The sequence below is a fragment of the Anser brachyrhynchus genome, assembly GCF_964034855.1.
Source record: "Anser brachyrhynchus genome assembly, chromosome: 10".
Classification (NCBI taxonomy): domain Eukaryota; kingdom Metazoa; phylum Chordata; class Aves; order Anseriformes; family Anatidae; genus Anser; species Anser brachyrhynchus.
The window spans coordinates 1,086,151-1,111,119 of record NC_137705.1 but is presented as its reverse complement, the minus strand read 5'-3'; the positions used below and the strand labels follow the sequence as shown (position 1 = coordinate 1,111,119).

Genomic DNA, 24,969 nt, shown 5'->3' with positions numbered 1-24,969 from the left:
GACATCTGATCTGTCGTCCACAGATATTCAATCTGCAGCTCAAGACCCCAGAGAGTGTCACAAAATGGTCTCATCATTGTGTGCCCTTTAATTTTCAGCAGGTACCTGCACCTGACAGAAGCACCTAAGTTCAGCATGGTTTTGCCTTTTTTTTTTTCTTTCTCGTCTTTGGTTACTAAGCGGACAGGCAAGTCTCAAACACTAGGAATAGCTTTTGCCAAGTTTAAAGCAAACACAGGGCCTCCAAGCTCAAATTGCTCTAATAATTCATTCTGGTCTTGAAATCCCTAAGGTTATTTCAGAGAAAATGTATTTTAAGATGTTTGGCTCAAAAATGACAAGATAACAGATAATACATATTCATTTTCCCCCCCCAAGATGGTGATGAGATGTAACAAAATAAAGCAGTAGTCTTGGTAGCTACTCCCTCCCCCAAATGTAAGAGTCTTGTAGTTTTATCTCACTGATACCACCAGAATTGTGCTGCCATTTATCTTGGGGGTGTATTTAAGAAAGGGATTGTTTGCAACTGAAGCTACAAGGCATGAAACAAACTGATAATGGAACTTTCTTTTGGAGCTTATTCTTTTTTGGTGGCATTTTTCTTTCTTTCCTATATGAGCTTCATGACAGCCAAGCAGTCATTTCCTTTCTGTATTTTAGCACAAAAAACAGATTAGTGTCACATTGTTTGCTGTGAGGTTTTGCTTTCTGCTTGCAGGGGTACTAGTTGGCATTTGGCATATTCCAAACAAATAATGTGGTCATTCATAAAGATAAAAAACTGAAACATCTTCTTGGCATACAAGATGCATTACTAGCACGTATCCTGAATATGGTGTGGAACAACAGAGGCAGAGGTGAATAATGTAATTTGAAACTTGAATCACAAAACACAGAGGCCAGGATTTTGTCTTCTGCAAGAGACATAACACAGCCTTTGGCACTGCAAACATGATAATCTACTGCAGCCGCATACTCAAGAAAAATGAAATTTAAATTATCAGCATAAATCACAAATAATAAATTATTTATTTTTAGAGCAAGGAGAATTTAGAATATAACCTCATAGAAAAAATGTCTTTAAAATGTTCCTTCTTAACACCATAATTTCTATACTTTTTTAATATTCTTAGAGATATTCTCAATACTATGAACCATGAAGGAAACATACTGTATGGTGGTCCTCCCCTTTTGTCTCTTACATGTCTTTAAGGTAAAACTTTCTGTCCTTGCTGCCCTCCTCCATCACCTAAAAGCCATCATAACAAGCATTTATTTTGTTTTCCCCCATGCCTTCAAAGCCAATGCATCTCAGACAATTTTTGTTTTCTGCAGCTTGCTCAGCCTGCTTTGCTAGGCCTTGCATTCTGCTTGCATCCCCACCACGAACCAGTAGTTCTCTTACAAACACCTTCCTTAATTCCTGTTGCTGAGGTTTCCCCAGACCAGGTGCAGCTCCCAGCCATCGGCGCCTGGCTGGCCCTGTCCCATAGGGACAGAGGACTCTGTACGCTGTCTAAACCAGGCACAGACCACTGAGCATACAAGGAAGCTGCTGTTGTGAAGGATGTGTTGGCTGAAAACCTCATATTTTAAACCAAATCCTGAGAATATAACATTTTAGCAATAACTTACATTGATGACACGTTATTTCCTGGAGTTTTGTGAGCACACTGCCAATGGAATAGCTTTGTGGAGTCAGTGAAGTGAGTCCACAACTGTTTGAGTGGTTAAATGCTACTTATTGCTAGCTAAGAGTCTTTGGCTTTGGTAACACAGAAGGCAGCAAGCGGAGAGGAAACCAGAGAATACAAACAAGCAGAGAAAAGACAATTAATGACAGCATAAGGGAAAGGTCAGGGATATGCAGCCCAGGGCTGGACAAACTCAAGTGACAGGCTGGAAAGGAGTCCTTTCATCAGCAGCATGAACTAAAAGTGTGGTTTCCCTGTTTAGAGCTCTTTCTTCTCTGAGGAACAAGTGGGGCAGGGGAGCATAGACTGGGCAGCGCCGTCACAGGCCCGACACCACGAGCAGGGCTCAGGCTGCCCGGCTCCCTTCTGTGCGCTGCTCTTAGCGTGCACTTGGAACGGAGCAAGGCATACCTGAACAGAGGGAAGTGCAGAGTTTCCAATGGTAACAACAAAACTGTATTAGAAAAAAAAACTTTTTGGCCAGTGTATACTTTGCTTTGGCAAAAAACCCTCAGCTTTTAGGAGCTCAGAGCCTTTCCTCAGTGCATTAGCGCTCAGTGGCTGTTAGCACTCGAAAGCAATACTTCCAATGCTACATCAAGTCATTCAAGTGGCAGGAAATTTGAGCAGTTGATTTGGGAAATGGATATTTCATTAGCAGCACAACTCATGATAAATGAAAGTTTTCCCAGCACCTTCACTGGGAATACCAATAAGCTCTCACTCAAACCGCCTGAGAAGCGGGGTAAAGCGATGGCCCTGCGATGCTGCCGCCTGTTAATGGGGAAAGGAGCGGAGGGCACAAGGAGGCAGTTAGACTGTGCTCGGCTTTTATAGCTCTCTCCTTATTGAGGCCTTTAGGTCAATTTCGGCTGCACTCGAGGCCCAACACGAGCCAGACCTCAGAGGCTGGTCAGCCCTCAGGCCCTGCCTCGCCCCGGCTGCAGTCCCTGGGGCACAGCAGATGGAGGCCAAGGCCGCAGCCCCGGCACAGAGCCTGAGCCACGCACTGCCGGCAGGTCAGGGCCACGATTGCCTCTCACACGCACCCGGAGGTCAGGAAAGCTGGTGTGAAATGGGCAGTAAGGCAAACTGACAGTGCAGAGAGCTGGTGCTGTTATGTTTTGTGGACAAATGTCGAAAAAACTCCAGTGAAAACCAGTGCCATCCCCACGGCCCCACGTGGCACTCACCAGGCTGCACACCTGGCTGGCTTGCACGCCCACGGCTTCCCAGCACGTGAGGAAATACCACCATCGCCACTGACACCTTTAACCACTTTTCAGGCAGACAAATGTTTTCCAACATGATCAGGAATAAATCCGTGCACGTGTGGTGCTGCAGTGCTCCTTGCTTGCCACTCTGCTACACAACTGCCTTTGCAGCTTCGCAGACTGAAGCACGTTCCTGCAGCTCCCAATACAAAGGAACCCACCAGCAGAACAATAAAGACAGGGCATACGCTTTGTAAGATGTTTATTAGAAGTAATTTAATGATTCGTTAAGAGCTCTGGGTACGTGTAGACATCCAGAGTGAACGGCTCGGGAAGGGCCGATGGGCCGCCCCAGCAGCACCCGCTAGGCACCAGCCTGTGAGGATTTTCCCCGGGGAAGCTCTCTCTCAGGTGCTGGAAGGCCCGGCCCTGTCTGCAGGGAAAGCACAGGAGAAAGCCCTCTGCAGCAGGAGCACCAGGTCTCACCAGAGGTACCAAAACCTGTGCCGCAAGGTGAGCTGCATATGGCCTAGCGAGAGCTTTTACGGGGCCTGCAGGAGCCCTGCCAGCTTTGGGTTCGCATCCGGAGCTGCTTGAAGTGGAACACGCCACCACACAGAGCGACCAGGCTTCAGAAAATGGATCGAGCTCCAGACTGAAATCTTAGTATCTTCTGAGATACAGATCACAGAGTTTTGATCAATAGCCATGCTATAATTGCAAATGTGTTCTTACAGTTGAGCATGCTGTGTTCCTAATACCCCAAATACTTTGGTGGGTTTGATTGATATGGAATAAAAGTAAAGCCAATGAACCACCATCTGTATTTACTTGTTTGATGTATGTGTTTTTATTAAATTCCAAAACAACTCATGAAAAACAGTGTTTTAGGTTTTTCTTTGCACACCAATACAACATATGTATGTGGTGATTTGAAAAAAATAAAGGAAAAAAGCTATTTTTAAAGACCACAACAAAAAATTATTCAAAACAGCACATTTTAAAGCTAAATTACTAAAAAATTCCCTTTAAAGTAGAAAAAAAATAAATTCAAAACAAAGATTCATCAATCTTCTTGCATTAGAAGAAATAGCTGAAGTGGACTCTGCTTTCTGAAAATTGAAATAAAACCCCAAAGTGTGGATCAAAAAGCCTCGCTCTATACCTTTGAAGCAAACGGGAACATTGCTAGTCATTTCAGTGGGCAGCAGAGCTGGACACTGCATTAGACAGAGCATGTCTTGCACTCATAGTCTAACACTGAAACAGCTGTGGGTTGGGGGACTTGGTGGGGTTGTTTCTGCAGCTGCTATCAGATGAGAATTCAGACATTGTGCGATGATTTAGCAATCCAGAGCCTTACCCAAGCTCAAGTAACATCAGCCGGGGTCCTTCCTGCAGCCTTGGTGGTTCCTTGCAGGAGACAAAGCCAGTCTTCTGAAGCTGTCCCACTGCCATGCATTAGTAATCAGTTTCCTTGCTTTCCCCTGGAGTTCAGGGGATGAGGTCAGCCCTGCCACACTACTCCTCACGACCATGACCGGCAAAGGGGAACTTCAGATCTGACAGGCAGGTATTGCAGAAGAAAAAAGAAGGTCTCAGCTGGCTGCCCTCGGGCTGTGTGCCAGCAGGACCAGCCGCTGGCCTCCTGCCCTCAGCTCCTCTCAGGAATACCCCTGGAAATGCAATTTCTGAAGATGTCACGGTTTCAGTCACAAGTGCTGCAGGCATACTGCTTTTGCTCAGGTCCAGAAACATCACTCAAAGCAGCTGAGAATTGGCTGTGGAGTGCAGGCATCCGCTGCCACCTCTGCTCCCTGCACTGCAGAGCAGCAAGTCTACATAAGCCTCTGATTCCCCCAAATGTCCATCAAACGCTATTTCAGTGACCACATTTCCTTTTGCAAGGCGCTCTGACTGTCCTGCTTCATCAGGCTCAGGTGCACGGCACGGAGCCCATCCCGCTCCCCCTCCCGGGGCTGCGCGCCCCCACGCAGCGGGGAGCTTCTGCAGGGGAGGTGGTGGGCCGCCTGGCAGCCCCGCTGGGTGGGCAGCCAGAGCCACCAAAGGGTCTCAACCTGTAAAAAAAAAAAAAAAAATAGAACAAAACAATCCTAGTGTACTTATGTTTCTTCAGGAAGGAGTTTATATCATACGGGCAGCAAACGCGCTATTTGCAATCCAGAAGTTGCTATGGCAACTTGGCAAGAGCCTTTAAAAAAATTACACAGCAAACAGTCAAAGAAAACGTAAACGTATACGAGAGGAGTCCCTAAGCACATCTAAATTAAGTAGTGGCCGAATGAGTTCCTTTTTTCTTCTCTGTCCTCCTAGGAAATGTTGCCTTACCAGCCTTTTCTTTGCTGCTGCTTATTTTTAATTTACACCCTATCTGTCTCTTCACCATCGATTTCCTACATGGCAAGCCAAGCGTGAGCTCCTTCCACAGATCCCCCTCACCTGTTCCTTGAGGCCGGCTCCTTACCATCCTGGGAAGTAGGCTTATGCACTTTTTTTTTTTTAAAAAGGTCTCATAATTACCCAGAGAGCCAACATTTTATTTTCAAATATGGTGGACAGTTATGCCTACATTATTTTTAAAATATGTGGGCGTCCATGGCAGGAGTCAACCTGGGAGGACTTTTTTCAAATGCTGTTTTCGCAGGCTGACGAGCTGACCCCTTGTGCTGAGCTGTTACATCTTCCTGGCACTTACAAAAGAGCCAAGATGAGGTTGCATATGCATCTCTCAGCTGAAGTTAAATTCTGAAACGCGTAGCACATGTAAAATTCAAGGTTAATGAAAGGTTTATCTTGCCCATAGGACTGCTCATCAGAAGCAAAGGTAGCTCGTGCAATTACACTGTGATGAGATATTGATTTTTTTTTATTATGATTTCCAATGTTATTTCAATACAGGACAAACCAAAAACAGCTCTGAAAAGCAAAGGCAATGTATGGGCTACGGCCAAGCATCCTAATAGCTGCGAAGTCCACAGGCTCAGAGCGTATTGTTTAGGATAATTATGTTAAGACATGGAATCAAGATTGTTTTATGGTGAGAGACGCAGTGGGTCACGTCCAGCAGCGTGCTGTGCAGTTACTATATTAACTTTGACCACCACTTCTGCTGAACACCCTCGTGTTACTTACTTGTAAATGTATATTAAACACATCGCATCCCCCAGAACGGCACGAGCTTACCGACCAGCACTGGCTCGGCACCCAGCTGGGATCGCCTGGCACGAAGATAAAGCCCGAGTCCCCCAGCAGCGGCTGCCCTCTGTCAGCTGCAGGCCACAGCTCCAGACACCCCCGGCGGGCAGGGGGCAGGGGCAGGCACGGGGACAGCCAGCCCTGCGGGGCCACCAGCTGCTTGTCACCACGCGGTACCAGGTCACTCTGGGCTCTGCTGCCAGCACTGCTGTGAAGTCTGCCTCTTTGATCACAATAGATCTTCTGCACAGAGCTCGTCTTCTGCTGACAAACAGAAGATTTCCTGTTTACAAATATTTTATAGCTACAAATTATAGACAAAAAAATGACCACAAAGTAGAAAGTTATTATTGGGGAATTAAAAAAATATACAATTGATTTCTGATCACTGTAAACAACGATCGACATATGAGAATTACATTTTATTGAGCATATTCCTTCTATATTCCCACATTTAAGTTGGATTTGATCTTTTAATTGATCTACAGTGCATTTACATATAAATCTAGAAGTTTGGGGTTGGGAAGACCGCTTTAAAGGAGCGACAGAGGAGATGTAAGAGATGTACTCTGCAGCAAGCTAGGAAAAGGGGAAGTCATAAAATTACTTTAAGTACACTTAAAGAAAAAAGAACGGGCTGCAGTGCCCACACCAGGTGCCAAACGGCTCCGTTTCGTGCCCAGCTGCCAGCAGCCTGCCCAGCACAGGGCAGGGATGCCACGGAGCCCCGGCGGATGCTGCATGCAGCCCTGCACTCGGGGCACCACTATTTATGCCTAAATTAACCAGAGTTTTGTCTTAATTTTTGTTACTGCTTTACAGCTCCAGGAGGAATCAAATTATTAGTTAAGAAATATTTACTGTTGCAAGATTATACATACAGCTTTGTGCTGCCTCCTCCTTATGCCTGCCCTGTGCATATCACTGCTGAAATGAAATAAAACAGGGGGACACGAAACAGCCACTAAGGCTTATAAAGATATTCCATGGCAAGATACAATATACTTCCTTGGCCTAACGTACAATAAAGTTATGACACGCTGCTGCTAAGTTACGTCTGAGGAGGACACAGAGGCCATTTAGAAACGGCACAAGTTGCACCCCGAGTGTAAGGGATCAGGGGACAACGGTGGGGCTGCAGCAGAACTGCTCCTTGTCGCTGTTGCTGGACACTGAGCACTTACACATCCAGCCACACGTGCACAGAGAGAAAAGGCCAGGCACCCTTAGCAGCAGCTAGCAGGAGCTGTGCCCAAAGCCCCCACAAAACCCCGGGACCTGTCCCACCATTGTGCCCCGCGCGGGCACCGCTCACAGGCTGCAGGCTGCCGGCACCTCCAGCACTGAGCCTGGAAAATGCACGTATAGGTAGGGGAAGGGGCAGAGGGGGGCTTCTTTTTGTTTCAAGGGCTGCCTTTGAAACAATCAAACACGCTTTCAAAATCCAAGGGCTCTGTGTTCCTGAGGATCAGCCCCGACCCCAGCGCTCGCTCCTTCGGTTAGCGGCAACCATCAAAGGCTGAACCCTGCGCTGCGAAGCCTCTGGGGCTGCTGCTGCATTTCGCAGAGGTCATTTGTCTCATTATTTCCCTCCCGAAACTGCTCAACGAACCAACACCCCCGCACTCTTTCATTTAACACATTTAAATATTTATAATAATATTAAAATACTTGAACCGCTTTGAAAGAGGTTGTTTGAAAACCACGGGCTCGTCTCCCGCTCCCGTCCATTTCTCACGCCGCAGCCCCCAGGGCTCTGCAGCGCCGATCCACCGCTGCTGGGTGCTGATGTGCTGAGCACTGGGGCCGTGTCCTGCGTGCCTGGTGGGCATCCAGGGGCTGCAGGTCTGCTTACAAAACCTGTAAGGAGGCAGAAAGGCTGCGTGGGCTCCAAAACCAAAGGCAGTCCCTACCCCAGCAGCCCCTCCTTCCCCTGCTTTGGGTTCTGTGAAGAACCAAAATGTTTGTTCGGTCCAAAGCACTTGCTACCTATGCTAACTAAATTACCTGGTACTGTAACAAAAATGTTTTATTCATAACTTGCGCAATGCCTGGCACTTGCTTTTCTTTTGGTACATATTAAGCACACATTTAATTTAACTTATTTGAAAGCACTAGAATATTTAGTAATTACCTGAAGTACTTAAGTGGTTTCCATGCTGTTAATATTTTCTTTTCTTTTGCTGTTGAAATAAAGCGACCTGTCCACAGGGACCAGACACCTCCCAGTCCCCATGGCAAGAGCCAGTGGCACGAGGCAGCCACCAGCAGCGTGGGGACGTGGGGCAGGACGCGGGGCAGGACGCGGGGCCTTGCGCCCGCTCCCTCGCTGCCTTCTGTTGCTGTGATTCATTGCTTTTTATTTTATGGAAGGACGGCTAAATCTAATCTATTACTGCTGCTTTTTTAAATAACTCCACGTCTCTTCTGGCAGTTTCATTACTTCCAGTGTTCGCTGGCATTAATTTTGTTAGGGTTTAATAATTTAATGAGATATTAAAATGCTAAACGCTTTCCTCCGAGCTGATGACAAAAGAAAACGACCAGGCATGGTTTGGTGGGCTGCACAAAAACCCAAGGTAACTGCACAGGGTTACTGGGGGAGCCCAGCAGGAGCCCCACGCCATGCACCTGCTGCTGCTTGCGGCAGGGCCAGGACAGGAGGGGAGCAAGTCACAAATCCACCTCCTAGCAGCCACTTTCTACAGGGCCAGCAGTATATTTTTCCAAATTTGTTTACTACAATTACACCAAAATAATTACACGAGATAGAAATGGATTCATCCAGCAGTACACCTGAGCTGGCTTTTTTTTTCCTCAGACCTCTCTAAGTGCACGTCCAGATCTGCTCACAGAGTTATTTTCTACCTTTGCTTCAAAGCACTCTTACTGCTATGCTTTGGGAATGAGATATATTCAGTAGATGAGTTTTACAAAACCAATTTCTTCCTGAAGCAAAGATACCTGCTAAGAAAATAATCACCCATTATCAAGCCAGATAAAGTTTCATGGAAAAATATATTCACAGTGTTGGGAAATTTGACTCATGTTCTCAAATATCATCACCTCCCTGCAATCACTGTCAAAACAGTTGTAACACTACTGTTATGGCAATCTTCACCAGGTAGTGGTTTTAGGCTTTTTCTCTCAGTGAGGGAGTGCTGAGTCTCTCGACGGCAGGCTATCCAGGCTGGAGCCAAAACATGGAGAGAGACCAGGCTATTTACCCTGAAAAAGCAGTACGTGCCAGATTTCCAAGGGTAGACCATTGCATGGTCAACACAACTTCCTGGCCCTTGTGCAGCACCGGCTGCAGAACGTCACTCGTCTCCGTTTAACCCGCTGACTTGAAGTTGGGCCGCATGCGTGTGCCCACAGGAGCATACAGCCCTGCTTAGAAAACAGAGAAATCCATAGCTTGGGCATGGTATTTCATCCCAGTGATGAATATCCCGTGCTGCTAAGCCATCTGGCTCAGCCTGCCACGACTGGTGCCTGCCACATGAAAGAGCTCTTCCGCAGGAGCTGTCCTCCCGTGAAACACCTTCCAAGGGCAGAAGCACATCTTCATTGCTCCTGCCTTCACTGCTCTGTAATTAAGGAGAGGATCTTCACAGCTTTGGGCTAAACCCATCTAACACCTCTGGTGTATGCTCCATCTCCTGCACAAATTCAGGCTTGCCTGTGCAGGCTCCGCACACTCCTGTTCAGACAAATTGTGCCGGCGCTGCCCGTAGACTTTTCCACGTGCTGCTCCCTCCACTTGAGGCACAGCTGCAGATGTGCACGTCCCCAGGGGTGGCTGCACGCAGCCGTCTGTGGCTCCGCGGTTGGCTCTGGGCAAGTCTTCCATGTAGATGTCGCTGGCAGAAAAGGCAGAGCCGCTAGCCATCCCTGGGCCTCACTCACAAGTAGTTCACAACAGGGTCATAGCACGAAATTAGCTGGGAATGATTTTTAAAGGCTGATTGTAGACGAAGGGATATTGCTCATTTGGGAACTGAACGGGGTGACACACAGGTTATTGGTTTGGCTTCACAAGAGAGATGACAATACTCCTCATTTTTTCTGCTATCATCAAGTTCTTTAGCATTATTCACTGGTTTGAAATACTGAGATTTCACTTCCACGTACATGCCTCCACAGAAAAAAATCTCTTGCTTTTCTCTGTCTGGATCCAGCTCACCAATTCTAACAAAGCATAGAGATAGCCACTATAACCATTTTGATCAGATGAATGAATTCTACATGTTCTCGCAAAGCTTAAAGTAAGACTAAAACTCAGGTTAGTGACCAATTGCCTGAAACATTTGTTTGTATGCTAAAAGATAAAAACAGCTTGTTTCTGCTTCACAGATCATAGTGTTCACCCGTTTCCATTTTAATGTGTCACTGTGGTTCTGTTTGTTGTTCCATAAAAGTTACTGCCTCAAAAAACAAAGACGACAATATTGAAATAGAAAGAAAAAAAAACAAGAAAAATGGGAGGTTTCATTACTGCAAAAGAGACCCAGCTGAGTTACTCAGACTGCTTATCTGGTAATGAAAGGAAGGGGCAAATTTGTTATTTTCCAATAAAATCTGGAAAGCGCACTTCAGAAATGAAATAAAAATTGAAGCTACTTACTGCTCGGCATCTTTGCAAGGGAGGAGCTGATGGGAAGGCATGGTCTGGGAGAGCCGGCACAGAACTGCTCGCCAGCTCCAGGTTCTGCGGAAATTCAGCTACTTACCTGCTGAAAGTTTCCACTCTTATTACCAGACGATTTAGAGAAGAACCCTTATTTTAATAAGGCCCATCTTTGACGCCGCTTATGGTTTGATGCCCACCCGGGAGCTGGGCAGCACCTGCCTGATGCCCGCACACGGCAGGGCTCGGTGTGGGACGTAGGAGACGAGGCGCGTTGAGCCATGCAGCCGACCTCCGCTGGCACTCTAACTGGATGACCTCAAAAGCAAAAGATACTGTGAAAATGAACTCTCTCATGTTGTTGTCACCTCTCACTTTCAAATGAGTATGAGAAAAACACAGGAATAACGCTTGTTCCACCAGAAGTCACCAGGTAAGCCAACAGATGCAGCTCCACAATCATTAAAATGTATAGGAAAGGAGGAGCAAGTTGACCAGGTCTAAATGTTTGAGCTCAAACACGAGTCTTTGCTCATGTTTGGGACTCATTGAATCTAAGTATGTCCAAGCCAAAGGCTGGCGCACCCCATGGCAGCTCCGCCGGCAGGGTGCTCCCTCTTGGTGGGTTCGTGCACTCCCCATCCTACAAACGCAGGGAACAGCCTGGACATCTGAGCGCTGCCTGCTCCAGGCTGACACCCAGCAGGCGCTCTCAGGAGCTTCGTGAGCATCAAGAGACCTTAAATAATGATGACCTTTCCTTACGAATCGACAGAAGCGAAGACAAAAAGCACTTCAGGCACTTGCTCTCTGGCAGAAGGGGATTCACAAATGTGGCCCAGTTCAGTTCAGTCAATTCTCAAAAGCAAAGAAATTCCTCACGCGTAACTGCGGGGCAGGGATCGATACAGCGGTGCCGGACAAATGGCCCGCTTCGCAGCCAAGACCTCCTTCATCTGGGAAGCATGATCGAAAGCAAAAAGGGATCACACGGCTGCAAAGTTTGTTTGTGCACTGCCTAAAATAAAGTCAGAAAAAAGGTGATATAATACTATTTCCTTGCAAAACGTCCAGCGCTGCCCTAGATCATGATAAAAACTCATCCAAAGGGTAGTTCAGGGTTCAAAGAGAAGCCCGGGACTGCAACACAGAAAAGCGGTGAGGCATGGATAAAAGTATGTTTTCTACTAACATTCCTCCCTCTGTATCTATGAGTATTAGATGCCGCCAATATTCAATGCCAATCACAAATTAACTATCTTCTTTTTTTTAATCAGATTGTGACTGTCTTTATAAGCCAGCCTATCTCCTGTACAAAACATCTGAAATTCTTCCACCTACCCCATGCTTTATACTGACACTACTTTAGCAAATTGCTTACCACAGGATTTTGAGCTTGAAATTTATTTATAGGAATTCACACCTCTGCCCTCGCCCCTTTGCCCTTTCTCAACCGGTTCAGATTTCATTCCAAGTGGAAGGGACCCCCTGGGAAATGCTGTGAATTGGACCAATTCCTACCAGGACGTTCTCCAGTGCATGCAGCATCCTTCCCAACCGGACGGGTGCACACAAGACTTTCTGCTGTCCGAGCAGACAAAGCCCGCCTGCGGATGTACCCAGCCGTGGGACCGATGCCAGGCAGAGGCTGGCACTCAAAAAAAAACCACTCAAAAAACAACAACAACAAAAAAAAACAGCTGTTTGGGTCTCATAGCAATCACGACACAACCTTCAGTTACTGCTCGCGCTGCATATTGTTGTAAACACCTCATTTCGTTATGCACTAAGCAAAGAAAGATTAGCTCCTGAGGATACACCTAAAAGAACGTAGAATTAATTAAAATTTATTAAAACAAAACCAGCTAGAAGATCTTCAAAGTAAGACAATAATTTTAAAACTCATGACAGAATTGCTTTGGGAACAAACCCCCTACGCAGATTAAGTAGAGTCTTTTTCCATACTTGCAAATTTTAAGCCTGGGTGCCCCGGCAGCACCCAGAGCCACGCACACAGGTTTTGAGAGGTGGGAGCAGGGAAGCATTTGGCTGTCGCTTCCAATCTGTTCGAACACTTGGAGGAAAGGTAGAAGATATTTGTATGGATGGAAACACTACAACACCAAAATATGTATTTAAAATATAACAATCAGGCCTAGAAAATTTGTACAGGTTTCAGAGCTTTTGTTATGTAGACATCCGCTGTAATTAACCTCCAACTGAATGTAACAAATGCAGGCATAAAGTGATACACAAGAAAAATTTTAATAAAAGCAAAGGCTTTGCAATATATATTTTTATATATTGCAAGAAGATTTGACCACCGGATCAAGCTGCTACAGGTGCAGTGCATGAGGCTCACCACAGAAGGGACAAGAGCAGACAGATGGCAAACACAGCGATACCTGCTGTTTTCCTCAATGCTCCACCTTGTAGGCGTGTGTCATATATTCAACATTTCCTACACAAATATATGTTTGTTCCTCGAGCTTTTAGAGACAAGCTCAGAAAGCTTGCTTGGGTGCAGTCTATAGGTTCAGAAAGAAAGAGGTGGCTGTTAAAAATCTCCACGTAGCGAGTGGAAGGACTGAGTTGTGCCATTCCCTCCTTTCAAGAGGCTGACCCACGAGGTTTCCGGCACAGGACCCCACAATCCATGCCGTACCTGCCATTTCAGGCCGCCTTGCACATCACCAAGTCCTTTGATCTCAGGAGCCCATGCAGTTCATACTAAGACCAGAGCGAGGTAGGCAAGTAGGAAAAACCAACAATGCTTTCCCAGGAAAGCCAGCAGTGTGGGAAGTGCTGTGTAAGCTCCCGAGCTTACCCAGCTCTGGGAGGCCGCTGTCACGGAGGGGGACACGAGCAGCTCCGTTACGTGCCGAAGCCGCTCTCCAAGCTTCGTGGCACTTCGGAGAGGAGAGGCAGAGCCAGGCACCGGGGGAAGCTCCGGCAGCCAGCGCCTCCAGCAGCCAGCTGGACCTCGGCCAGAACACCCCGATTAGCATCTCTAACATAGCGTGAGGAGTGCTGCGTGGTTTTTAATTACATGATGCAGGTGAGACCTTGTGTTCACACTGCCCCAGAGGAGGGCACCTCCAGCAGCAGCTCCCACTCAGCGTTGAGCAAAAGGGAGCAGAAGGAACATCACTGAATTGTAACATTACCCATGGCACCTAATGTTAGCACTTAGTCTGAACGAGGCTGTTTCTGATACCAAGCAACACGGCCATCAACAGTCTGAAGTACGCTAATCAAAATGAATAGAAAAGGGCATTTAACAGTTCACAGTACAAAGGAAATATTTTAATCTTGACCCACACTGTGCCTGTCCATACCCCTAAACTTCAGCGAGCACCTCAGTCACGGGAAGGACGCAGTGAGCAGACAGCTGGGGAAATGAGACCGCAGAGGTGCTGGTGTTGTGCTGACATTGCTACTGCAGCACACGGGCACCTTCCCACCTTGCTTTCCTCCCCGTATGTATGTTTTATATTCAGCAATATTTACAAAGTCATGAAAAGCTGGAGCAGTGTTGGATTTTGATTGCAAGCTGTTTAAAACTCAGCAGCCTTGTTTAGCAACTTGTCTGCAGAATGCCCACCGCACCACCGGAGCCACGCGAGCAATAACCCAACTGCTCTCAACACGTGTCTGCTCCAGGTCTATTACTTCCACGGGACATAGTTATCAGGGTTATTATAACTCCTGCCACTAAGCAGACTGAGACCCGCATACACCTAAGATGTGTCAAGCATTATTGCAATAAGCAACACCGGTTGTAGCAGGCAGTGATGCAGGCAGGAGGACACAGTGTTACTCCTGAGCATAATATTAGAAACCAGTGGAATATGAAAGCACAACCCCAGGAAACAATATGTCAGATTACCAGAATCACTATTTACTGGTATTGTACATCAAACAGTGAGAACCACTGATGGAAAAATTGTTTACTCTTTGCAGAGTTTGACTCCCTCAGAAAAAGGCAATAACAATTGCTTTTGTTCATACTACGCTGGGGAGAGAGGGGGAGAGAGCGAGCGAGAAAATACAGAAGGGCTGGGACTAATAACACAGAAACTAATGGAAATAGCTGCTGAACCACTGAGAAGTTGTGGATATTTACTGTGCCTTCATCTCTCCCACTCATGATGTTTCCCTACCTATTACTTTGCTTTGCTAGGCTTCTTATGAGGCTACAAATAATCTCGTCTTATTTTCCTGTTCTACTCCATTTACTATTTTACTTTTTGAGTGTTTCTTGTATAAGTTGGGGAGAGAAAAAAAAATACAAGTTTCTTTCACTATTAACTTTGTAGAAGATAGAGAAGTAGAAAAACCTGTGTGACATACAGAGAGCAAGTAATTATCCCCTTCTTTGTCTGTGAGCTCTAATTCAGAGCCATTTCTGCAAACTTGTCTTCACTTTTATTTACCTGCATGGACAGCCCCATCCGAAACTCCCGTCCTCGGGAGAGCCCGGGATCTCCACAGCTCTACAAACACATCCCCGCGAGCAAGACCCGCTGCTGCCGCTCACCGCAGGCGCAGCAGCCCACGGCGGCGCCCTGTCGGCCGGCCTCATAAACCACGACACAGTCAGCGAGGCAAGCAAGCACACTTTGTGCGAGGTGGCAGCAGTCCAGCTACCCGCAGACACTTCTATCCGTACTCATTCTAGGCAAATACTTGAGGAGCTTAGATAACTGACTACAGTGCTTGCCACTCTAATGCCATGGCAGCAGAGGCACAAACTGCCTTCAGTTCTACCCCAAGAACAGATGCAACCACTTCAGTGCCTCGCCTTACCCAGACGGCAGGCTCGCAGAGGGGGCTGGATGCCGAAGTTGTGTGCTGAGCACGAGACGAACCCCGGGTGCCCTCCCTGGTGCCACCGCACCCACGCGCATCCCTGCGCCTGCCGAGCTTGCAGGAACCTGGGGCACACCACACCCCTGCCCAGGGACAGCCAGCGAGCTGGGGCACCCCAAACATCACTTTTGCAGCAAATCTCTACTTCCACTCCCATTAATCTTTGCTCTACCAAGTAATTACACTGATTGGGGCGTTATGCAATCAGACGCTGATCCTAATTCTAGGTAGCACTTACCCTCCGTAAATTAGGGGGGAGATGGTTGCAGTTGCATTTGGGTAAGACAGAGAAACGTACGGGGGATGAAAACCAAGCACCGAGTATTTTTAACTGTTTCAGGTCTTGTGGCAGAGAACTGCTTTACCTTCCCACGTTAACACGTACAGCACCCAGACTCAGCTCCTGCACCAAAGGCAGCATTTCACCCTGCAGGTGCAATTAACCTGCTGGAAGTAACCCTGGCAAATACAGCCCAGTGGTGGCCGGAGGCATCACCTGAAGACGGAAGGACCTACCTGAAACCGTCTCAGCAAATGCTCCCCACACCAACACGAGCAGCAGATCTGCAGGCCAAGGGCTGGGTTTTCCCTCTGCAGTTCTGTGCTTTCCTGATTACAGTCACTGGGTTTGGTTTCGGGGGGCTGGAAGGACACATGCCATCATGGCACAGCTCTCCCACGGACCTGCCCAACTAGAAGCGAGGGGGTCAGCAGCCCCACACCCACTGGGCTTGGATCTGCAGGTGTATATTTATATTTTAGCTGATTTAAATCATCCTTTGGAGGAGCACATCAGAGCTGAAATGATTAAAGACTGCAGTTAAAGACCACATTTGCTATGCTGAGCATGGCTGTACCAGAGGACAGGAAAGTGCACTTCCTTTTCATTAGCGTGATGGCTGCCTTAATGTATAACCCTACATTACCTGTAGTAGCTGCTAAATCCCATTTTTCCATACAGATCAGGTCAGTGCCTACCCTGCTACCACAGCCTATTTGATTACTTAATCAGAAATCCAGATCAACTAGAACATTCCTCATTTCATTCTTGATTTTTTTTGTCTTCCCCACCCAGACGAAGTATTACTGTTGAAAGACAACATTTTTTTTTTTCCAAAAATTAGATAGATGGCAAACCGTGATGAAAAATGTATATATGTAAAAAAAAAAAAAGAGGGGGAGAGAGAGAAAAACACCAGACAACTGCAGTGCAGTGTTTGTCTTGACACCTTAGGGAACGTCTTGGGTATGCTGGACGTGGACTGTTTTACAGCCACCTTTTCTGAAGACAGGGACAAAGAGATACCGAATTGCCTTTTGGAAAAATCCCCAGAGAAGGCGAGCACGCAGAGGGGAGAGGGAGCCACGTGCCCTCTGGGCTGCGGAGGGAGTCCCCGGGGTGCTGAGCAGCAGGCACTGGGCGCAGGTTGCCCACGGGTACCCGCTGATGCCTGCCCTGCCCTCATGAAGCATACACAGAATTTCAGCCCCGCTAGCGGGCTGGTATTTTTGTCACTGGCCATCTTTTACTTCTTTCTGCAATATTTATTCTCACTTAAACTTGACAAGCATTGTGCTTGGGCTGAGATGGTTTAGTAATTGGGCTTATAAATGGAAAGAACTAAATGCACTCTTACTCTCATATCTCTTAGCAGCTTAATAACTGGAGATGACTGATGATCAGATCCACCTAGAGACCACAAGTATCGTTTCTGTCATTACAATCAGCCACGGAGCATTATTTAATAATGGCCCGGTTTCTCCGCTGCACTTGAGACAGGCTCCGGGGAGAAGAGGGCCGCTGATTGCAGCTCCCCGATGTCCTCGGCAGACCGCCAGCTGCCCCGGCACCGGCTACGACAGCGCTGGCTGCTGCACAGCCCTGACATGAGAGCCCGTCCCCGTCGTGGCAGGATTTATCCACTGCAGCCAAACTGCTGGGGCACGTGGGAAGGGAGGAGAAAGGCACAAGCCAGACTCACCCAGGCACTACACAGCTTGTAACACACCCGCAGGTGACAGCGCCCAGCGCCACGCGCCCACGCTTTGTGCCACCTGAAGCACACGCTGCAGCAGGAGGGGAGAGGCTCCCAGTACTTCAGTGCGAGCAGGGATGCAACAGGATCGTGTTCAAACTGATTCTTGCTTTCTTTTAACCTTTTAATATTTAAAGAAGGTCGGGAACGATGAAGGTCACTGGAAAGCTTGGCAATGGATAACTGTAATGTCCGAAGACAGCTCCAAAGTGTTTAGAGCCCTCCTCCCAGACAGGTATTGACATTCCCCAGATTGTATTGATGTTTCATCTCATGCTTTCCTTTTTCAGACTGATGTAGAGGCTGTGCCTGAAAGTTAACAAAACACCCCTCACCCTGCCAGGCAGCTGAACCCGTAAATCTCAGTGTAAGGCAGCAAAGCATAAGCAGAGTGACCCCTGAAGTCCACACTGGTGTAGGGCTCCAGTCGCAGCTCCTTCTGTCATGTTTCTGCCATGTTCCACCCAGCAGAACAAAGACTGTGTGAAATGCGACTGCCAGTCATTTTTCTTTAGTAGAAAATAAAGAGGTAAGAGGGTAGAAGGAAATACTACTTTTAAGAGGTGCCAGATGGCTACACAACCCCACCGGAGTTCAGTGACAGCAGTGCCCATCAGCGGATTTCACATGAGCCGTTAGGATCCCCTGGGCACTGCCCAGGTGGTACGGCAGTGCAAACATCATCCCCGCGAGGTACAACAGTGCAACCATCGTCCCCACGACTGTAAAATATTGCCATGATGAAGCAACATTGGTCAGGTATTGCACAGGGGAAAACACTGGCTTTAGAGTTCAAGGCAGTAACAGCTTAATCTGCTTGATGCTCAGGTCTTTAGTAGAAAAGGGTTAAAATAAAAGAAACAGAAAATTCCTTCAGTGTTAGAGAAAATGCAGTTTTCTTACCAGACCAAAGCAAGCATGTAACGCTATAAATACTGGTGCTGCCCCCCTCCCCCTTATTTATCTGTTCTGGTATTTATTGTATCCAAAATAAGAAATACCAGAAACCTGACAGTAACTCCAAGTAGGACATTTTCAGCACAAGCTTTTAAAGCATTATTAAAAGAGAAGTAGATGTAGTCATACACGGAAAGCTAAGCGAACTGGAGAATGCTTGATCCCGCCCTCCCTTGGCATTTGCACTTCTGTCATTGCTGAACCCTGGATTACCAAACTTGCGGGGGATCACACATCGCTAGGGTAAAGCTTTCAAGATGTGTTCCCAGAGAGTCTGGGAAGTTCCTTGCTCCAGTATCGATCTCCTCCAAGTGCCACTTCGCAGTTTATTTCCAGGGAGGGCCATACGTCAGCCAAGGCCGTGTGAGATGATGCCCACGGCTGAGGCACCAGGCCCAGCTGAGCACCCGAGCAACTGCACAGGAAGATATATCCTTAAGCCTACTACTGCAATTACAGCTTCATTGGTATGTCGGGTGGGTTTCCGCCACCATTTCAAGAAAATTGCTTGAGGACAGAAAGGAAGATTAGTTCTTCTGAAGACTGAAAAAACAACAGCAGTTATATTTCTACCTATAAATCTGATTTCCTTGATTGCAGATGGCTTTAGAGTACCACAAGATTCCCAGGAACTTCATAAACAGTGAAAATTGGCTGTAATTAAGCTTGACTTTCACAGCTATATCCGAATGCTTTTTAACATATCATATCTGAAGTTGAGTACCTTTGTAGTAAAACACATCAGAAGTGCCCCCAGAACTGAGGGTCAAATCCTGATTTCCTACTCACTGGAATAAAAGGGTGGGAAACATTTTAAAGACAGCCTTCAGTTCCTACAGGTTCCTGCTGCATCTGACCCCTCCTGGTCACTGCTAGATGCTGCTCAGCATTTAAACAGCACTTAAAACACGTCACCTGTGATTTTCCCTGCATAATCCTCAGCTTTGGGCTAAACCTGCCAAAGGACAGGGTTGTGCTTTGAAGGGTGGCAGTGTGGAAGCAGGGAAGAATGAGGACCCCCCCCCCAGTGCACGGCAGCGATGGACCAAGCAGCTGAGGTGAAGCTGCTGTGAGAACGGGGAACCAGGGACTTGAGCAGTTCCCTCTTGGTTTAAGACCAGAATGGATACTGAGGTTTTATGGATGTTTTGCATCTCCCTAGACCTGGTCACCCCCACAAGACCCCTGACACCACCGTGGCTCGGCACCTGAAAGGGATCAGAAGTCTTCAGGTGCATGGGCACCAAGCATCAGCTTTATTTCACCTGGGCATTTGCAGGATTAACTCTGATTTTAAACTGTTTGAAGTTACCCAGTTTTAAACAGCCTACATCTATTAAAATGGAATGCATCTTAATTGCACCATAAGATACATTCTTCATCTCATTTGCCACTTAACTGGAACTCTTTTTCTGCCTGCCTAAACACAAGCCTTAGGCCCTTTGCTACTGATATCCACAAGCACAACTTAATAGTGGGACCAGTGCTGGATACAACTTTAATAAGAAGCGTGGTTTGGAAGTGGCCTGGAAGAAATGTAATGAACATATTGGTTGTTTAGCCTGCTCCGAGTGCTTAGATCAATACAACAGCGTTTCCTTATTGCAACTTATTAGCCAAGTCATTTTTTTGCCATCCCTGACCTTATGTGCAGCAACTAGAGAAGTGGCAGGAGAAAAGGACTCCAGCTGTGCTGATCTGAATGTAATTAACATAAGCCCACTCTGCACAAGGGCCCAAACGATGCTGTTGTGGAAGCTGATGGCTGGGATGCAGGGACCGGAGCCCGGCAGGCAGCAGGAGCCCAGCGGCTCCCAGCTCGCGGGGACCCCCGGCCACCAGCCCCTCCACAGCCCCCAGCTGGAGCCCCAAGGCTCTGTGACAAGCACCAGGGACATGAAGCTCAGTGGTGTGCAGCTCCCTGCAAACCAGCGAGGAGAGAGGATGGCTTTATCAACTCCAGCATCGAGCTAAATCTTTAGAAAGAAGAAATACCAGGAGGAAAACGTGGTATTGACCAAAAGCTACCAGAAATTTGTAGAGGCAATTGAAAGTTATAGCCTAACGCTGCAAAAGATAAAACTTCGGACAGCCTGTATAGATACCACCCCGACTTGCTCTTTGCCAGGAGACTATATATTTCCAGCACATGCAAGCTTTGCAGTGTTATGCTTTATTCATATGCTTCAGGATTAAAAAAAAAAAAAGAACACAGTGCCTGTACTGCCAGAGTACGCTACAATAATATCACATTTGAAGACTTCTTTTTTCCCCCCCCATCTATCCAATTATTTTTCCTCCTAGGTTCTAGAAGGAAAAATAAAGGTGAGGGAAAACTCCTACCTAAAGTTCAAGAAATCGAGGATTTTCTTGTGCATGTCAAGTTGTCAAAACTGACTGGCTCCCAGCGAACACAGATTACACTGAACATGGATTATTGCCAGGCAAACTCAGCAGCCCTCATATGCTACGTTAGCTCCACATCCAGTTTTTTTTCTTTCCTGCTGAACATTAAAGACTCGTAGGCTGTGGTATCCCTAATGGCAGATGATTTTCTGTGCTGTTCTATGTTGAAAAATTCAGTTATGCTCCTTTCTTTTTATGGCCAACACATATTAGGATCTGCTGTTTGCAACAGAAAAGGCTTGTCCTGTCTTTGCTTCCCTCCTCCCCACCCCATCTCCCAGCTCCCCTTTCTGAGGTGGGTATTTGTCTCATTTTGGGAGCAGGGAAGATACCAGGGTAAAATACCTCTAACGGAGCACACCAACGGGACAAACGAGAGCATCAGCTTTACCAGACCTGACTACTGCTAATAAGCACTTCGTAACCAATAAATTTGCACAGAGGTTTCCTAACATTTCAGTGTTAAAATAGCTGTATTCCCCAAAGAGCTGAAAATATTCTGTTAGCAACCAATTTTATCCCGGAGGTGATGCGTAGCCCACTGAACATAATTTAATTAAAACTGTAGAGCAGAATAAAACTTCGTCATATAAATGCTTTGTTTTTAATTATAACACTTCATAAATATTTTCCAGTATTACATTATCTCAGGAAACAAGTTTTCATTGTTTTGTTTAGCTTATTTGAGACACCCAGCTTTAATAACAGTGTTACACAGACAGCAAAATCCGAGCTGACACACGTACTCACCCGTAAATTACACGAAGAAATCCGCCTGGTAACGAGAAGCTGACTCAAACCCAGGTGGCACGTTAGTCCCTTGCAGTGTTTTCACCACATACACAACCACACGTTACAGTGAGCGCCCTGCCAACAGAAGGCACCGCGGGGAAAGCCCCGGGTGCGAGCACCTCCCGCCAGCAGCCCCCTCCTGCCAGGCTTATCCCTGCCTCTCGAAAAGCCTCCAGAGGCACCGACAGCGGGGTGAGGCCTTGGGCAGGCAGGGGCTGCGAGGGAACACGGATGAGGATGGACATCGAGGAGAGCAGCGGACAGGACAGGGCACGGACAGGCTGGGGACACACGGCCCTGGCACAGCCCCAGCACCCAGCGAGGTGACCGCACGCAGAGCACGGCCGCAGGCGCCGCTGCACAGCCCCTGGCGAGGTGCGTGCCGCTCGTCTTATCCGCCAGTGGCAAAACTCCACCGAGCGCCAAAACAACAGCATCCATGAAAGCCTAATTTCTACTTAATAGCACTAAATGATTGAATTAATCTCCCTGGCACTGCTTCTCCAAAGCGAGCCACAGCCAGGCTTCTGTTGCACTCTCGCCTGTCTCAGGTGCAGATCCCTCCTCTCGCTTACTGAGGTGCAGGCGTGCTCTGGCTCCTCTTACCTCTGGAGATGAAGTGCTCATACAGAGGAAGCCTCAGCTTTTCTACCAGCAGCAATAAATATGATTTTGCATTCTGTTTCCTGAGGGAATCACTCATCAGATCAGGCTGCCTGAACCACTTTTAATTTTTTGCTCTCCAAGGTGAGAACCTGGAATTCCCCGTGTTAGACCCGAATAAGATTTCACTTCAACCTATTTTAGTCCCATGCCTCATTATTTGTGAAGTCATACATACAACATTTTCCTCACTGCTTTCTAGATATATGTACTGCTGTATACATTTACCTTTTTAAGAAAAGCAAACAGCGTCCCAAGGCAGCTTCTGCTGCAGAGACTTCTCAAAGCACAAAAACATTTGTTTTCTCTGACCTTAGACAAGGCTGCAAGTAAATGAGGTCCCCCCGCTGAAAAAGCCAGTGGATTTCTTCTCTTCCTCCTGTTGCTCATCTCTGATGGATGTTCAGCGCAGAAATTCCCATCCTTAACCAATTTTCCTCCCTCCATGACCTTCGTCCCTTAGCAGATCCTGACTGCTCAGAGCAGAGAAGCAGAAAGCCGCGGTTCCGCCCAGCTCAGCCCTTTACCACACACACGTACCGCAGCCACCACGGGACCCCCCGAGCTCAGCACCCCCCTCCGCCCCAGCACCGTAGGGCAGGAGCCGCACGTCGCAGCGCATCGCCCGCGACCAGCGGCTCCCCACCCCGCGCGCCGCCCTCGCAGGGACCCACGCTACAGCTCTGCGGGGCGCTGCACGAGACAAGAGGATGCGCAAGTCCCACTTCTCTTTTCCGCGACCGAGGCTGGAGGACTAGAGGCTAAAATAAAGCAGAAAAATAGCTTTTCCCTAAGCTCCTAGGAGCTGGAGGTAGTTTAAATGCTACTCAACAGTATTAAGAAAATAAATCTTCAGGAATCAAAGTCCCCAAACAACATTTATTCACAGCTCTAGACCCACTTGTAACCCCCTCTCTGAGCAGAAGAAACTTTTAGTGAAAAGCTTTTTATAATCCAATCTGAAATTTGCTGCTCTGCATTTCACACAATGTAGACGGACTTGGAAGTTTTACAGAACAAAATGATTACCCTGCACTGCCTGCGACAATAAAAGAGTCCCATTTGGCGAGTGTCCTAACAGCAGTCACGTACCATGATGAAGGCTCATTTCTAACTACAAGATCTTATTACCCATTAGATATGAAAGCAATTTTTAAAAATTTTATCAAAAGTTTAAAATATTTTCTCAGAAGTGAACGAAGGGACGTGAATTTAGTAACACAAGAAGACATAAGCATGCTCATCCAAAGAAGCAACTGTAGACCACCACACAGGTGTAACACCTTTCATCCAAAGGCCTCGAAGCACTTCAGACCCGTATACCAATTGAACTTCTTTATATCTCTCAGGGGGCAGGTGAAGCGTAAAAGGAAAACAGCGGAATGAGGCAACAAAGATGCTAACCAACTGGTCAGTCGCATACCAACCACTTCACGGAGAGGAGGCTCTCAAAACCAAACCCTATCTGCTAGACAGTCTCCAAACACGCAGTCTTCAAGGTCTTCCCCCACCGCTGAGACACAGGGCTGCGGATACCCTCATGGAAGAGAGCTGTCCCCCAGCCAAAAGCATGCCTTGACCGATAAAACACACCAGGCACAGCAGAGCCTGGACGGATCAACTTCCCCAAAAGCCCACGCTGCTCACCAGGCTGCAGGGCTAGGACCAGTGCCCAGCCCAGCAGAGCTCCATGCTCTATCACTGCACTAACACAAGGTTTGGTTCATTTATCTCTAGAAAGTTCGAAAGCACTAACATGACTCTTCTGTCTTAGCACTGACACCCTTCAAAAGCCTAACTGAGGCTGCCTCTCAGCATTAAAAGGAAGAAGATCCATATCTTGGCATTATCAGGAACAGCTGTTCCCTATTCATCAAAATGAGTTTAGCTGTGAATGCATAGCATGTGTAATACGGCCTTAATTAGAGATGTGCATTCTCTGTAAAATCCTTGTAATTAGTGATATGAGAGCTGCTCATTTTTCTGGTAGAAATGAATTTACCACAGCAAGTTTGGCAGCCTCTTATTTCAGAGAGGCAGGTATCTGCAAAAGGCAGGAGTTGTGTTCATTTTTGTGGCTTTTTATTTTTGCTACTTACTGAAATATGGTATTACCTACAAATCACGCAGAACAAACATAGTGCACAGTGCAACCACGATTTCCAGACCTGTAGTGACAGTATAATACTTCATTATATTGAGTATTTGTTCTTGATCATAGTAACCCACCTTGACCTACATATGCTGGTGTCAGCAGGAGGTGTCGGAATAGAGCACAAGCAAATACACCATACACAGCAGAGTTGGAAGAAAAGAACAGTTCTGATGAAAAAAAATAAATAAATAGCCCATCTTCCACCTCTCACATCGTCTAATATATATACACAACAGCCTTCATTCAACCAGAAAACTAAACCAGTAATATGTGACCAATACTGGCCATCGAGTGGAAATAGCAGCCAGTACTAACGGCAACCTGCTAGGGA

General features: G+C 47.1%; 1 long non-coding RNA gene across 16 annotated transcripts in view; it reads right to left on the bottom strand.

Moving 5' to 3' along the window:
* Positions 1-1,534: 1,534 nt before the first annotated feature.
* LOC308200232 overlaps positions 1,535-24,969 on the bottom strand; it is a 154,737-nt gene continuing 131,302 nt past the window's right edge. For 7 of the 16 annotated variants that reach the window (XR_013955343.1, XR_013955344.1, XR_013955346.1 and 4 more), the window contains 2 exons: positions 7,799-11,775; positions 1,535-6,388 (listed from right to left, as the gene is read on the bottom strand). This is a non-coding gene — a long non-coding RNA (uncharacterized lncRNA). Of the gene's footprint in view, positions 6,392-7,798; positions 11,776-24,969 lie in introns of all 16 variants that reach the window. The other 9 variants (XR_013955345.1, XR_013955354.1, XR_013955358.1 and 6 more) reach the window with 6 other exon arrangements.